We start from the raw sequence: 14,720 nt of genomic DNA on the forward strand, positions 1-14,720 counted from the left end.
GTAGTGCAAAGATGTTCCAGTTTCTGTGGGGCTGTCATGATAGATCAGATATTAAGAGTCTATAAGCGGAGCACATTGATGAAGCAATGCTGAAGCAGCAGAAGCTTTTTGAGTTTAATAGAAGCAATTAAATATTCCAGACCTTCTGTACAACCTGAATATTCTATTACATCGGCAGCAAAGTATCAGACACACATGCACACACACAAAGAAAATAAGTTCCTTCAAATGTGTCTCTCCAACACATTTCCCAACACAACTGTCAGACACACAGGAGAGCGGAGGCCAGCTGTGGAGGAAGGGAGGAAATAAAGGGGTGCAAAACAACAGATAAAAGAGAGCAGTACTTTAAAGTAAAGTGAGAGAACAGATAAACAGGATGAGTAGAGAAAGGCTGTGACGTCAGTGATTAACATGTCACGCAGCCGCTCACATGTCTCTACAATATTAATTACACTGTGTCACACACATGAATAATGGAAGAGTCCTATTTAACCAGACTGAATTATTTAGTAGCTTCTCGGCCTTGTGTGTGTGAGGATCAATAAACGCCAAACGCAGGTAATAAACTTCCAAAAAATAACCTGAAGGAAGAGACCTGAGCTTTTGTAAGTGTGTCCATGTGCGTGTGTTTAAACACTTTCCTTGGCCCAGTCAATGTTATAAATTTTGGCTTAAATCAGCCTTAAAAATGGTGAGGTCATGTTTAAGGCGAACAGCCATGGTTCCAGACCGTGATGCTGTGGTTGTCTGACTCTGAAGCACCGTCTGACCACAACAACACCAGCAGCGCTCTCATTAGAAACGTCTGCTCTGATTCATACAGCTGCTCACCATTACGGCTCTTTCTAAACTAAAGGACCCCCCCCACTCCCATTTACAAGCATTAAGGTGACACAGAAAACAACACCTTCATGTTTGTCACATAAAGATTTTGCTAGTTTTTGTTTGATATAATTTACTATCTGATATACACTCTTACTATTTTCTAATGTAGTTTCTTACTTTAATCTGTCATTTAGACATTAGAGACATTTATTAGTGTGTGTTTGCGCATGTGTGTGCATGTATGCATGTACCTGCAGGTACATGTCTGCGTGTGTATCTGCATGTGTGTGTGTTTCTCCCTGAGGTCACATAACCAAACAAATTCAGTGGAGAAGAAGCAGTGTGTTTGCCTGAGCACGGCAACCGACAATTAATCAGCCCCCACGAATGGGTGTAAAGTTAAGACTTCATTCATGAATAAATCGCAGAGTCAATAACGGCTCTTTGTGTTGACGGTGACGGTGAAACTGGCAGATTTATTCCCTAATGAGGGAAGATACCAGGATGAGCAGGTCACATGTCAGTGAATACAACAGGTATCCAACCTGTGAAGCTTTGTCTGAGATCTTAGCTGAAGTTACCTGTGCAACTTCAGCTTTGCCACCGATATGATCATGAAAATGTTCAGTCACAGACGAGGAGGGAGAGTTAAGCGCACATAATCTGCTCACTTGGGCGTGTACTATATTCCCTACATATCCATGAATCCTTGGAAGTGCTGGGCCGTGCACGATTATGCCCCGAACATTCCACCTTCGCCTCCCCCCTGCCCGACTCACAATTTCAGTTTGCATCTCGCCTTCCCGTTGCATCTGTAATCAGCTCGTTGGCTGGCTCAGTTACTCCCCAGCTCACCTGGAAAACGCAGCCATCACCACGGTGATTGTCTGAACGATTGGTCATTACTGTTGGAATAACCCCCCACACACACACACTCCCACATACCCGCACCCCCAAGAGCTGCAAAAACTTTCAGATTTCCATTAGCCATCTGCCTTTCCGGAACCATTTAGCCAAGGTGAAATTCGAAAGCCTCGACGGTTCAAAGGCCCGGCCATTAGCGCTGAGTAATCTGCTGCAAACAGCACATTTAAAGACAATCATGTCACACTTCTGAACATATTTGCAAAGCGCGCTTCACACAGAGCTCATACTGTATGAAATCCTCAAATGCGTTTCAAAATCTCGTTTGAATAATCAGATTGAAGCATATCCAGTATTTGTTTGGCCAGATGAGCACAGCAATCATCCGTGGGCTCTCCACAACTACTACTGTCTTTCTGAGTGCGTTTTTTTTATTTTGCTCTGCTGGATTTAATCTTTTTTTAAATAAATACAGAAGAAAAACTCATGTTCACGAGTCCTCCGATATCCCAGCCTGTCCTCCAGGGTGGCCCATCCTTTATCCCAGTGACATTCATTTTCAGTGTTGCACTTGGCATCCGATTAAGACCTTTGTGGAGGTTTAATTAGCCGAGTTGCTCGGCTGCGGCTGTCTGCACGCTGAATGAGGGCATGACAACAATTTCTTCAGGATGATGGCTTCACTGTCCTTCACAAACTCGCAGCGGCTGAAGAAGGAAAATTACGCAGCAGCTCGAGAGCAGAACGATAGGGCTGCTTTCACCACAGCGACTTAGTTCATGCGTTTCTTGATTAGCATCTTCTTTTGAAAATGTCTGTCTGCATTAAAGATGAGGTTTGAACCCAATATGAGCTGTTAGGAAATCTCCTGCTGATGCTGATGATATTCTCATCTGGAATAGGCTGCTTTTGGAGTCAGGTATTCATATTTCATATTATTTATTCTCTATCAAGCTGAAGTAATTTCTGTTGTAGTTGTTCCAGCTACAGGGACTACACCAGTCAGATGTATAGGCTGAAGTCGTAAAGTGAAGGATTTTACTTTTACTTTTACTGTAGCAACATAAACTTCATTTGGGCTTCATTTTGACTGATTTAAATGACTGACCTGCTGCATTCAAACTTTCATGTACACATCTTTGATCCACACAAAATTAGTACCAATATCTGAGACATTTCCTCAGACATTTCCAAATTAGAGACACTTTGAACAATGAAAAATGCTGGACTGAAGTGTTATTTGGATGTAATGGAGGCAGTCATGTTGCTGCTATTATTGTTAAATTCTATTAGTTTCTGTGGTCACGCTGGACCAATTACTGATGCTTTAGTGATGATTTATGGCTTTTCATGTTTGGAATGTATGAAAGTTGCTTCCGGATATGTACCAGAACGTGTATGCCTGTTGTTACTGCATGTGTGCCTCTGCATAATAGCTTCTGCTTTTACTCCTTTAGGCTTTGCTGAGTCTATAAGCGGAGCACATTGATGAATAATGAGGCTATTACGACCGTGGCAGACCACAGAGCATCGCCTGCTCGTTCAACACTGGACCCAGACTCAGGCTTTTCCTTCCATGGAAGCCTCCTACTGGAGAAACTGCAGCTCAGGGTTGACTTTAGAACTTCTGTTTGTCAATGTTTAGTCCATAAAACTGAAATACAAAGTCTGTGAGAGATCTCCTTTACTGCAAAAGCACCGTAATGTTTAAATGGCTGTTCATTTCTCTTTTTTTTCAAATTTATTTCTATATACCTAATATATTGGTGTTAAATATAAGAATAATTAACTTACCATTGGGAATCTTTGATGGATGATGTAAATAAGATGAATGGAAGTAAAATCATGGGAGGTGTTGCATATATTCCACTACAGGTGAAACTTACTGAGAAAAACAAATGTTATAACTCGGCAGGATGACTGGCTGGAACTGATGTCTGAGCCCTGGTTGGATTAAGCAAAACCGCCCACGGTGAGAAGGTCTTAAATGTTGTCCTGGATACAAGATGATATCTGACCAGATTTCCGAACAGTTAATATTGTGACCTTTAGCCAAGGTCAAAGGAAAAAAAATGCAGAACTGCTTTTAAGTTTGACCTCTGACCCTGTCAGGTCACTCATGGAAAGACAAGCAAAGAATTCCCTTTGCTCTCTCTCTCTCTTCAGCCCCTTTTATAGAAAATCACCCTGCATTAATTTGAGGCTGACGGTAAAGCCAAAGAGTTTGGCCACAATTGCAAAGTGATGAATGGCTCTAAAGAAGAAGAATGTTAAGTGGTTCTTTGTTCTTCTCGGTCTTCTGGCTCACTCTTTACATTCCCAGTGTGTTTTGCTTCTTACTAGCATCAACCTGAGCTCTCCAGTTTAGCTGTCAGCGAACAGGTGACGAGCGAGCGGTTCATTCAACTGCAAAGGTTTGTCAGCCTGAACTGGGCCTGAGCAGGTCCAGATGTAAACCCAAACACTTCACACATGAACACTTGAACATGTGAACACATGAACACATGCAGTGAGAAGCCACAGTAGGCAGATCAGCAGCTAGATCAGATATTAAGAGATGAGCGAGGCTTCTGCTCATTCAGTCAAGGACGAGGAAGACAGTGATTATAGAAAGAAAGATGGAGAAGAGAAGAAGAGAGACAGTGAAGGTGCAAAACAAACAAGTCTTCTCAAAGTGTTTGTTAGAGACACAATGTCTGCAATGTCTGTACTGATGCTGTAATCTGCTGATACCAGCGTTCAATTAGCATGAGACACAGCTCAAGGACCAACTGTCTAGACTCCTGTAAGGTTTGAAGATCCTGAAGCACCACAAGTTCATTTATATATTGTCACCTTCATATTACCCCGCTCATATTCTAAGAGTCAGTTAAAAGTCTTCATTTTAAAGCACTTGTCAAATTCAAGAACCTGAGAAGTCCTCGTCTCCACCGATGAGCCGATATACATTCATCAACACTCTGGCAGAGAGTCGATATTACAGAGGTGCATTTATATTGCATCAACAATTTCCAATTCAATTTGGCACTGATATAAACCCTATTTTGCTGGGCACAGATTCAAAGCCAAACAAACGCAGCAATTAAAGAAGCCACCATTTTAAAGGAAGATGAAAGTGCATGAAATCGCCATTCACGAATTACATCGTCTGTAGGTTTGGGGGGGGGACTTTAATAACTGAAACATAAAGTGGTTGTAAAATGGAATTTTTTAAAATAGCTTTTAATATTATATTTCAAATTACATACAATAAGCCTGCATCTAATTTACTCGGATTAGTATTTTTATTCTCTTCAGGCACAGCAGATTTATTTTATCAACATTGCACCATATGTTCCAGTCAATTACATGATTTCTCTGACCCAAAACCACAATGGCTGCACGTGCATCTGGATCTGTTGGGGAATTTCATAGTTTAAAACACAAGCTGCTACCACTGCTCGCCTGCTGCTAATGCTCAGTAAGGGACTGCTCAGCATCACTGGAGATGAAGGTGCCTCCAAATTATGCTAAAATAAATGCCTTTACTATGTTCATTTACACAACTTATTGCTTCGTGTTAGCAGAACAAGATGCGTTGAGGCTGAAATGGAAAGAGTCAGATTAGCGGACATAAGCTCCTTTAACTTAGTCATTCACAATATTCATTTGCTAACTATTTAACATCGGTTTAAAATATAAAAACACTCTTTAACAGCATTGAGCAAGAAGCATTTAATTCTAGCTCAATGCCACATTTTGGAGTTCACAAATATGAGTGATAGGCTTCCTAAAGAGATGTTCTGTATCATATCGTACAAGATGCATGTTAGTGCATTCTAATATTATTGGAAATAGGACTGTAGAAGTGAAAAGCATCAGTATTCCAGCAACACACATGTCTCAGAACTTCTGGTGCCATTTCTGTGATGCATGAATAATGCATTTTTGTTTATGAGACCACAAAAGAAGAGACGACCGATGCAAATGCATCAAAGCCTCCACGAGGACTAAAATGATGGCGCTTCTCTTCTGCCACAGCCAGGCTACTTATTCAACAGGGCTGATGCTGAAAACAGGTGACGGTTGGAACAAAAAGCTCGGAGAGGAGGTGCAAAGTTGAAATGACTGTCCATCATCACCCGCTCTCAATCTGCATGTGCTCCTGCGGGGGGGTATCTGACTGGCGCTGACTCAGAGGCTGGAATGACAGATTGTTTAAGCTGTCTGTGCCTCAGACTTACTGTAGGAGTACAGCGGGACTATAAATGTTTGATCTAACTCTGACTCTTCCTTGGAGGAGTCAGTTTGTCAGATATGAAGAGGCAATATTAAATATTGATGTAGTTAAATGTCCTGTGGTCACCTTTCAAATATGGGATTCTTTTTGAACAGTAAACCTCATCAACGTCATCTCAGGAAAGAGGCCCATCAGGCGAGGGGTGAAACATTAACAACATCCACTTGGCTCGATTTTAGCTCATTATAGAGAAGAGGTTTTACTCCACGGCCGTTAAAAACAAAGCAACCTGAAGGCCAATTAATGGTGGCCTGTTCCCAAATGCATGTCTGTGGGAGGAAGCTGAATTGCCTGGAAAGAACTGACACAGCCATGTGTGACCATGTGACCACAGCAAGGAAACATGTAATCCTTACATGTTTATGTAAGAATTGGTCATCTGCTCCCAGATATCATCAATGAAGGATCCCTCCATGGGAGCCCATTCTCGTTTTTGTCTCTGCAAACACACCTTCGCCTGTAGAATCACTGTCAACAAAGACACATTCCTCTGATTATGTGTCTCTGCATTAGCAGTTACAAATCCATTCCCTCCATTCCTTTCACGCTCATCTTCTGATCCCTCCATCTCTCTCATTCCTCCCTCTACGGCCCACTTCTCCACAGAGGGTATGGTGGCAGTGGCTTCAATAATTCACTCCCCCTCAGAACAGGTTGTGTTAGCATTGCAGGGTGCTGCAGGCGAGAATAGAGAGGCCGCGGAAGAAAGATTAAAAACAAGAAGGAATGAAGAATGAAGTCAAAATGGATGAAGACTTTAAATACAAAGACGAAGAAAAAAGTGCAGCAGAGGAGAAAACCCTCTGTGGGTAATCACAAAGTAGGAAAACAAAAAAGGCTAAACCGTTAAAGTGCAACTAGCCTGCTTTTTCCCGTTTTTCCTCGAGAAATTGAAAAAGGTAACATCATGAAGAGAAAAGAGAAGGATGTTGATTTGTGCGTAAGGAGAAACAAAGAAAGTGAGGAACAGCTTGATCTCTGTGAGCTCTTCCAGGTTTCTAGCCATGTGCCCATGTGTGTTCCACACGCCAATATTTTCATTTTTAATCACCCAAATTTCTCTAGTGACAAGTAAAAATGAAAACCTCACATTTGTAGAAGCTCTGTTGCTGCTCCTGTACACCAGAGCAGATGAGCTTCAGACTTTGTTTCTATGTTAAGCTACACAACATTTGTGGGGTTTTGATTTGACTAGAATTCTCTTGAACAGCCGTGACACAATAAAGCAAAATGTTTAAAACAAGTGCCTCGGGCCTTTCAAACATAATTTGGGCTGATGCTCGCAAAGTTTGGGTTGCTCTCGCCTTCCCACCTTCTCTGGCTGCCTCACGCAGACTTGTTCCCTCAGCTTTGCTCCCTTTATTTGAGTTCCATGTCGGTTTAGCTCTCCATCTCCAGGGAAGCCTTTCTTCTTTCAGCTGCCCTGGATCTGGCCCTGCCCTTTTCAATGCCACTGTGCCACACTGTGGATAATATTAGCTTTGCCCTCTGCAGCCAGCTGACACTACATTTATTTGTCTTTTTTTGTTAGTTCATCACTGAAAAAGAGGGCTACCAATCCAGATGTTGCAAAGGTGGACACCACAGCTGCACAGAAAAACTTCCTGTCTTCAGTTTGGCTGATAAACCCTGAAGTCCATCTGTGGTTTCACCGAGACTGCAAAATTTACCTGATAGATTAACTTAAAAGAACCAGCTCGGATGGAAAATGTCTGGAGAACTGATTTCCTGTGTCAGTAACCAGGGCCTGACGGAGCCACGGGTATCACACTGATTGACTCGGAATCAAATTTCACGCATCTGGAAATTCAATGGAAGGCTTCAGTTTGTTTCACTCTGTCCTCAAACAGCTTTCTGAACCTTCGCGTCTCAATAGCATCTCTGTCTCACAAGATCATGATGAGACGAGTTGACATCTGTTGCTCAGCATCATCTAAACGCACATTCCGTTCATTTGGTTTAGGCTGCACAATTTCCCATCATTCTCTCTGCCTCCACTGCAGCCCTGCCTAAGTGCTACTTCCTGCAGCTAAGTCCCTCCCACACCAACACCACAGCACCAACCTGGTGTTGTGACCCTAACCCAAAGATCTCATTCACTAAATGATAAAAGATCTTCTCAAGTGAGTCTTTATCTCTGAATTCGCATCATAAAGATCTTCACATATTTCAGGAATAATCCACAGGTGTGTTATTAGCCAAGCTGCTGCTACACTTGTTGAAGGAATGCACACCGGCAGTAAACAGGGTCAGCCAAGTTAAACACCAGCAGATGGTCCAATTTGTCACGGAGGGATGAGCCGAGGGTGGAGCTGCGATTAACACCTGACGACAAACACAACACGACAGCTGGCTGAACTGCAGCTGGACCAAGGAGCCTTTTCCATCTCTTCCCACAGATGTCCGGCCTCACCTCTTCATTCTCTCCCTGTCTGCAGGTTTCAATAGCAGCTCATGTCATATATGTGCACTCTAACTGAGGAGGTGGGTGGGTGCTTGCACTGAAATCAGTGGATGAGAGCAAGATGATGACAGGGCATCGGTAGAGAGAAGCGTCGGATGATGGCAGGAAGGTTGCAAGGAGGCAAGGAAAATGTGATGAGGAGAGGTAAAGAGGCATAACTGCGAGAGTTTGGATAAAAACTGAGAATTAGAAGTGAATGGAGGATGTAAAGTACAGAATGGGTGCATTTTTGCCCCAGTTTGACACGTTAAGGGTAGCTTTATGGATGGCTGAGGAGGAAAAGAGGATCAGTGAGAGGAAAGGAAGGGAGGAAGATGACAAGAACATCTTTCTTGACAGGTACAAGTTCAGTCGATGGGTGAAGACAACCTTAAGGAGGTTGGGGGGGGGGGGGGGGGTAGCGGAGGAGAAGGATTGGGATGTGCAGCTTTTGGCAGGTAAATTTCTTCCCCGACAGTGAGGGGACTTTTAACATATCCAACAGATTATAGCGATCTCCTCTGAGCCAGCCGAGACGCATGCAAATGTGGGCAAAGTGTGAGAAGCAGCAAGCCAAACATTTCAAAAATTTAAAGTGGCTTTTTTATAACCCAAAACATCTTGAGTACAAGAGCAGAGAGCAGCCTGCTGCTGAGGATGAACAAGAATGGGAAAGTGAGAGGATGAGATCTGCAAGAAGCACACATTGTTGAATTATTAAGGCTGGATGTGTGTAGAAGCATAAGATAGATTTCCAGTGTTGATCCCTTCACACTGTCAGAAGTTTTGTTGGACCTGACCGATACAGGTTGGGGTAGGGTGCCCCCCCAGAAACATATAAATAGACTTTCAGGCTCTGCTATGTGTAGAAAACTGGTCCATAGGAAAATTCCCAATGCTCAAGGGAAAATATGGCTGCTTATCTGCACCAGGCTGAGTGAATGTTCAGGGTTCCATCATCTCTATCCCTGACATCTAGTCCATGATTACATCCACCTTCACCTCTTCAGGATCCTGAAGTCAGGAGGTTTCTGTACTACGTCATTGTGCCTTTGTTTTATCTACCAAATTGTTTGGCAGGATTTCAAATTTTATTTTGTGAAGAAACAGGACAAAAAATCTTCTCTTCTTCTCAAGTAACACAAACAAAAGAGCAAAAACATTAAAGTGGCCTTTTTGCGAGATAATCAAACTTTTGAATGTCCAGTATTTGGACCAGATTATTGGTCCTCCTTCAATCTTTAACGTCCGCTCTTTTACTGTGTAGACTGATGTGTGTGTAGACTTTAAATCTAGTCTGTGTTTTTACATCATTTAACCGGAGAGACCCTGTTAGAACTTGTCAAACTGAGAACATTAAACCAGTTTGAATTGTTTAAAAGTTTGAAATTGTCACAGCTCCATTCCCCCAGTTCCCCAGTTCCCTCCAGTCCCTCTGCTTCAGTAATTTCCCACTCTCCCTGCCTCTGCTCCGCTCTACCTGCCAGCCACTCCCACCCCATCAGCTCAACGCCACTCACCTGCAAGCACAGCTGCAGCTTATTCCCAATCAGCCCTGCTTATAAACCTCCGCTGCACTCTCACTCCTCGCAAGGTTGTTCCTCAGCATTTCCATGCAAGACTCTCCAGCACTTCTTACCTGCCTGACCTCCTGTTGCTGACCTGTTTGCCTCTGACCTGCCGGCACCCCCTGTCTCCCGGTAAACTCACCAGCCTTCCGTCCCTGACCACGACTTCTGCATGCTCTGGCTTTGTCAGGACTTTTAATAGATCTGGTGCCTTCACCAGCTCCTTACATGAATCCATCACACCTAACCTTAACTAAACACAATTCTGAAAGCCTCTGGGTCCTCACATTCCAAAAATGTCCTCATCTGTTCTGGATAACATAAACAGGAACATACACACACTTCAAATCGTATACGAACTAAAATACACCCACACATCAGCAGTAAATTGTGAATAATAAGTTACTTCTCTGTCCAAATGTGTGATGTCGAGTGGGACAGAGACTACACAGAGAGTGGGTGAGCATGAGGTAATGATCCACACATTCAGCGGAGGGTAAACTAGGCAGGAGCTGTTCGAGCATTTGTGTGTGGGCTACCGTGTGCATGTGGATGTGACCTGTATCATTATTCCAGAGTGAAGCACAAAGACAAGAAGGAACACAAGCGAGCGACTGCTCATATTTAATGACGTTGAACAGAAGTATTCTCTGAAGCTAATAACTACCTACAACATTGGCTTATGGGGTACAAGAGGCAGAAACAGTCTCAACACAGAACATCTTCACCCAAAACAAAGGAAATTACATCTCATGTCTGTCAAACCTCCAGGGTGGCAAGCTACACACTCTCACCCGCTGCCACCTGCCTATTCATGGTTCAAAGCGCAACTTGTGGGAAGTGAGGTGATGAATCAGGCCTCCCAGGACATTGTCTTAGCGCTCTTATCTCACGGCTGCAGGTTGCAATGTGAGTTAACATGAGCCAGAGGACATTAGAGCCACTGACCTGCGGGTTAATAGAAGTGTTGTCATGCTTTCGTATCAGTCACTTACACTGCATACATACAGTGTGCAGATTGTTTCACTGGAAGGAAACTGAAGCACCTGAAGGGAAGACATTAATGATGAACCGCAACAATAAGGCCCTTCAGACTGGTAGCTACACAAACACTACCTTGTTACCATCTGGCTATCTGATGGATGGAAAGTAGGTAACATCATCAGGACAATTTAGGTTTAAAAAGCGCCCTATGTTCATTACAGATTTCTGAGTTCAGAGTTCCTCTGAATGCAGCACCATTCCAAGGACTATTCATACACATCAGAGAGGATTTAATCAATTCAGCCACTGAAGGCAGTCACTTCCAGGTATTGTACATCAAGTCAGGCCATTAGACAGCAGCAAAATATGTGCAACTACACATACCTAAGTTACACGGCTTTCAGGAAAACAGAAGTTAGAGGACAATTGTGAGAACTGGCAGAGCAGCTCAGGGCTGCAGGTCCATATTCACAAGATCTCTCACCTCGATGCTGAAAAAAGTGGTAGGACATACTGGGAATTAGCACAGGGCCCAATATTATAACCTAATGTTCCTGTTTACTTTATCACATTCAGACAGATCTTACTCTAGTCCCACTTTCAATCTGAATCCTTATCTTCTGGTTTAAAAGCTACATCACACATAGCTACATCACCTCATTGGTGTTGATTGGGAAATGCGTTAGGCATCAATGGACATCGATCCATCACTCGACACCACATCACAACTGACCTACATGTTGGGCTACATAAATGCTAACAGAAATGTTAAACCTCACCTTTAGTAGTTTTAACCTCACAGCTCATCTGCAAGGTAGAGTTCACAATTCAATCCAATCCAATTAATCTTTATTCTTCAATGCCTCTTACAATTAAAATTGTCTCTAGGTTCTTTACAGAAACAGGGCCTGGCCCCAACAAGCTACTGTGATGAGAAAATCACTTTAATAGAATGAAAATCCATCCATCCATCTATCCATCTATACACCGATCATCCATCCCTCCCTCCCTTCCTCCCCTCCCCATTGTATCTTGTTATCTGCACAGCAAAAAGACCGACATGCTTGTAAGTGTGTATTTGTGTGTGTCCCTGTGAGTACAGTAAGAATATAAATAAAACAAACAGGTAACAAGGAGGAGGAGGAAGAGGAGAGTTGGTGTTTGATTGTAGGAGGTAAAAAACACATTCTCTTCACCTCTGGCTTAATGCTTCAGTCTCTTTCCATCAGCATCTCCTGTCCCCTCCTCCATTGCCTCAGAGCTGATAATAAATTATGGATGCTTATTAAAAAGAGAGAAATTCAGTCTCTGGAATAAACTCAGAGCGAGTGACACAAAAATGTGCTGGTGTGTGGAAGAGTTCAAGTCGCTGGCCAGTGGCTGGGCCGGATATACCTGGAACTTTCTAGGTCACCAGATTTCATGTGCCGTGGCAAGCTAATGCGCTGCGGCTCCTCAAAAGTTGGTCGCCCTTTAACGCACAAGCAAATGGCACAAACATGCAACATATTCCAAGCCTTTCTTCCTTGGGCGGCATCTTCAAAGTGATGTTAAATGTGTGCAGGCACATTTAACTTCCTCACTTTTTGCATGGCTTACTGCATTGTTTTATGGCCAGTGGCGAGGCCTCAGTTCTCCCTCACTTAAAATAGATTCTCAAAAATCCTTTAAGAGAAAATCATTAAGTTCATTATATTTCCTGTTAACAAGCACATAAATGCCTGACATTACCAGCTAATGACGTCTGGATTCCATCTACAGCATCAGCTAATGGTGTCGTGTGACTTTGTCAAGCAAATCGATAACTCGGTGTCACCGTAAAATCCACCGCTGCTCCGGCTGTAATGCGATGCTGCACGTGAGAGATGACGGAGACACTTTTCTGCCACATTTTGGGTTGATGATGCAAAACCCAGGAGTCAAATCCTTTTGTATTTGTTCCCCTAATCCTCACATGTGATGTGTGCGAGGCACCGGGCCTGTAATGACGGGATTACAGCACGCACAGACGAAACCAGTCCCATGTAGGGATGATGTTGACCAGGAAGCCGCTCTTGGTCGAGCAGAAGCATCAGAATAATCTGAAGAAAGAAAACTGAGAGTAGATTTTTCTTATAGCTCCAGTATTTCTCAGCACACCTGTCCGTCCAGTCAGTATTTGATTGACAGATGATGCAAGCGGGGTGACAGCCTTCCACGGTTTAGAGGGGTGTAACCAGTCTTACACAGCTACTAAAGTGAGCGCGGCACCGAGATAATCAAGTGTTGTCTGGGGGATGAAATGTACCTGACTCAGACGTGTGCACGCACCCAAAGACATACTGTCTGCATGAGTTAAATGTCCATCTGTGCATTTATATGGAGGATATGGAGCAGCTGTCCCCACATGAGCGAAAAAGGGCCCAAACGGCCTCTCAGTCGTGAGCTGAGGAAAGCTCAGGCATCCGCACACGACCCCCCCGGAGAGCGCTACAGTAAATGAACCTCGCAGTCGTCCAAAGCGCTGACATCAATCAGGCACGCTTACACTTCTGGGCTCCCGACGGACGGCGAGTCGCATCTGTCTGCAAGAGGAAGTGCTAAACAATTCCAAAGTGGAGGGAAGCCATTTTATGCATATCAGCATACACGGCGGGCAGCGAGCGAGCCACACTCGTTGGCTCGTCTCCCGATCTCCCCAACCTCCCTTGTTTACTGCAAATGTGCAAATTGTGAAAGGGCTCAGTGTGAGGGAATGACTCTTCTTTTCATGAAGGTGATTTGCCCACATTAGACAGTTGCTGACGGGTATGTACAGCTGAGCCCCGCGACCACACACGGGAATCTGAGATCTGTGAGCGCAGCCAGCCAGATTCCCAGAAAGCGTGTCTCCGAGCCGAGCCCGAGAGACTGCTGTCAAACATCAGCGACCTTTAACACTGAAGTTAAAGCAGAAAACGGCACCGAATATCAGCCCATTCGCTGAGGCTGAATGCACGCCCTATATTCGCAACGGAGCCCATGAGGCACGGATCCCCACATCCTTCATTACAATCTGTTTCCACTTACACAGACCCCAAAACCATTTCAGCTCTGACAAAAACAAACACGAACACACTCTGCAGAACTGGAGATGCTGTGGGAGCACAAAGAAGGTGAAAACAAATATTTAGACTCCCCATTTGGAATCAACTGATGGACACCTCCAAACATCAGAACCTCTTGGATGAAAGGTTTGTGCGATAGCGGGGGGAAGTTCAGGGTGGACATGCGCCTGTAGCCGACACCGAGCGAACACGCACCGTGGACGTCGCGTTTAACTTGAAAAACACTTGTAAGTTGAGCGCAAAAACCGCGAGAACTGTTTAGGCGTCATTTCTGAAATTTGTTGCGTAAAATCCGGCAGCCTCGACTAAACGGATTAGTATCAGTCTTAAAGGGGAATTAGGCTGTTGCTGCAGCAGGTGTGTGCCCCCCTCTCATTATGGCGCTCCATCTTTTTCCAGCTTCCTCCTTTGACTTCTATGAAGTAATATTTCCCTCTCCAGTTAATTTGCTTTGGATCTCCCCGAAGCCATTCTCCCAGTAGTGGAAACGCTGGTTATTACACAGCCTCTTATTAACGCGTCATGCTGAAACGCGGACAATATGGGGCACAGAGAAGGCCTTAATTAAGGTTACGGGCTAATAATTTCACAAATTAACGTCGTTGCAACGGATCTCAGTCTTTCCGGGCTGATAGAAAACGGATGGATCCACCACAGTAAAACACGTG

General features: G+C 43.9%; 1 protein-coding gene across 7 annotated transcripts in view; it reads right to left on the reverse strand.

The window, feature by feature from the left end:
• The window catches only part of mdga1 (MAM domain containing glycosylphosphatidylinositol anchor 1), a 116,941-nt gene that overhangs the window by 100,952 nt on the left and 1,269 nt on the right, over positions 1 to 14,720 (reverse strand). The gene's annotated exons all lie outside the window — the stretch shown is intronic.

Source organism: Takifugu rubripes, chromosome 13 (assembly GCF_901000725.2).
Source record: "Takifugu rubripes chromosome 13, fTakRub1.2, whole genome shotgun sequence".
NCBI classification, from domain to species: Eukaryota; Metazoa; Chordata; class Actinopteri; order Tetraodontiformes; family Tetraodontidae; genus Takifugu; species Takifugu rubripes.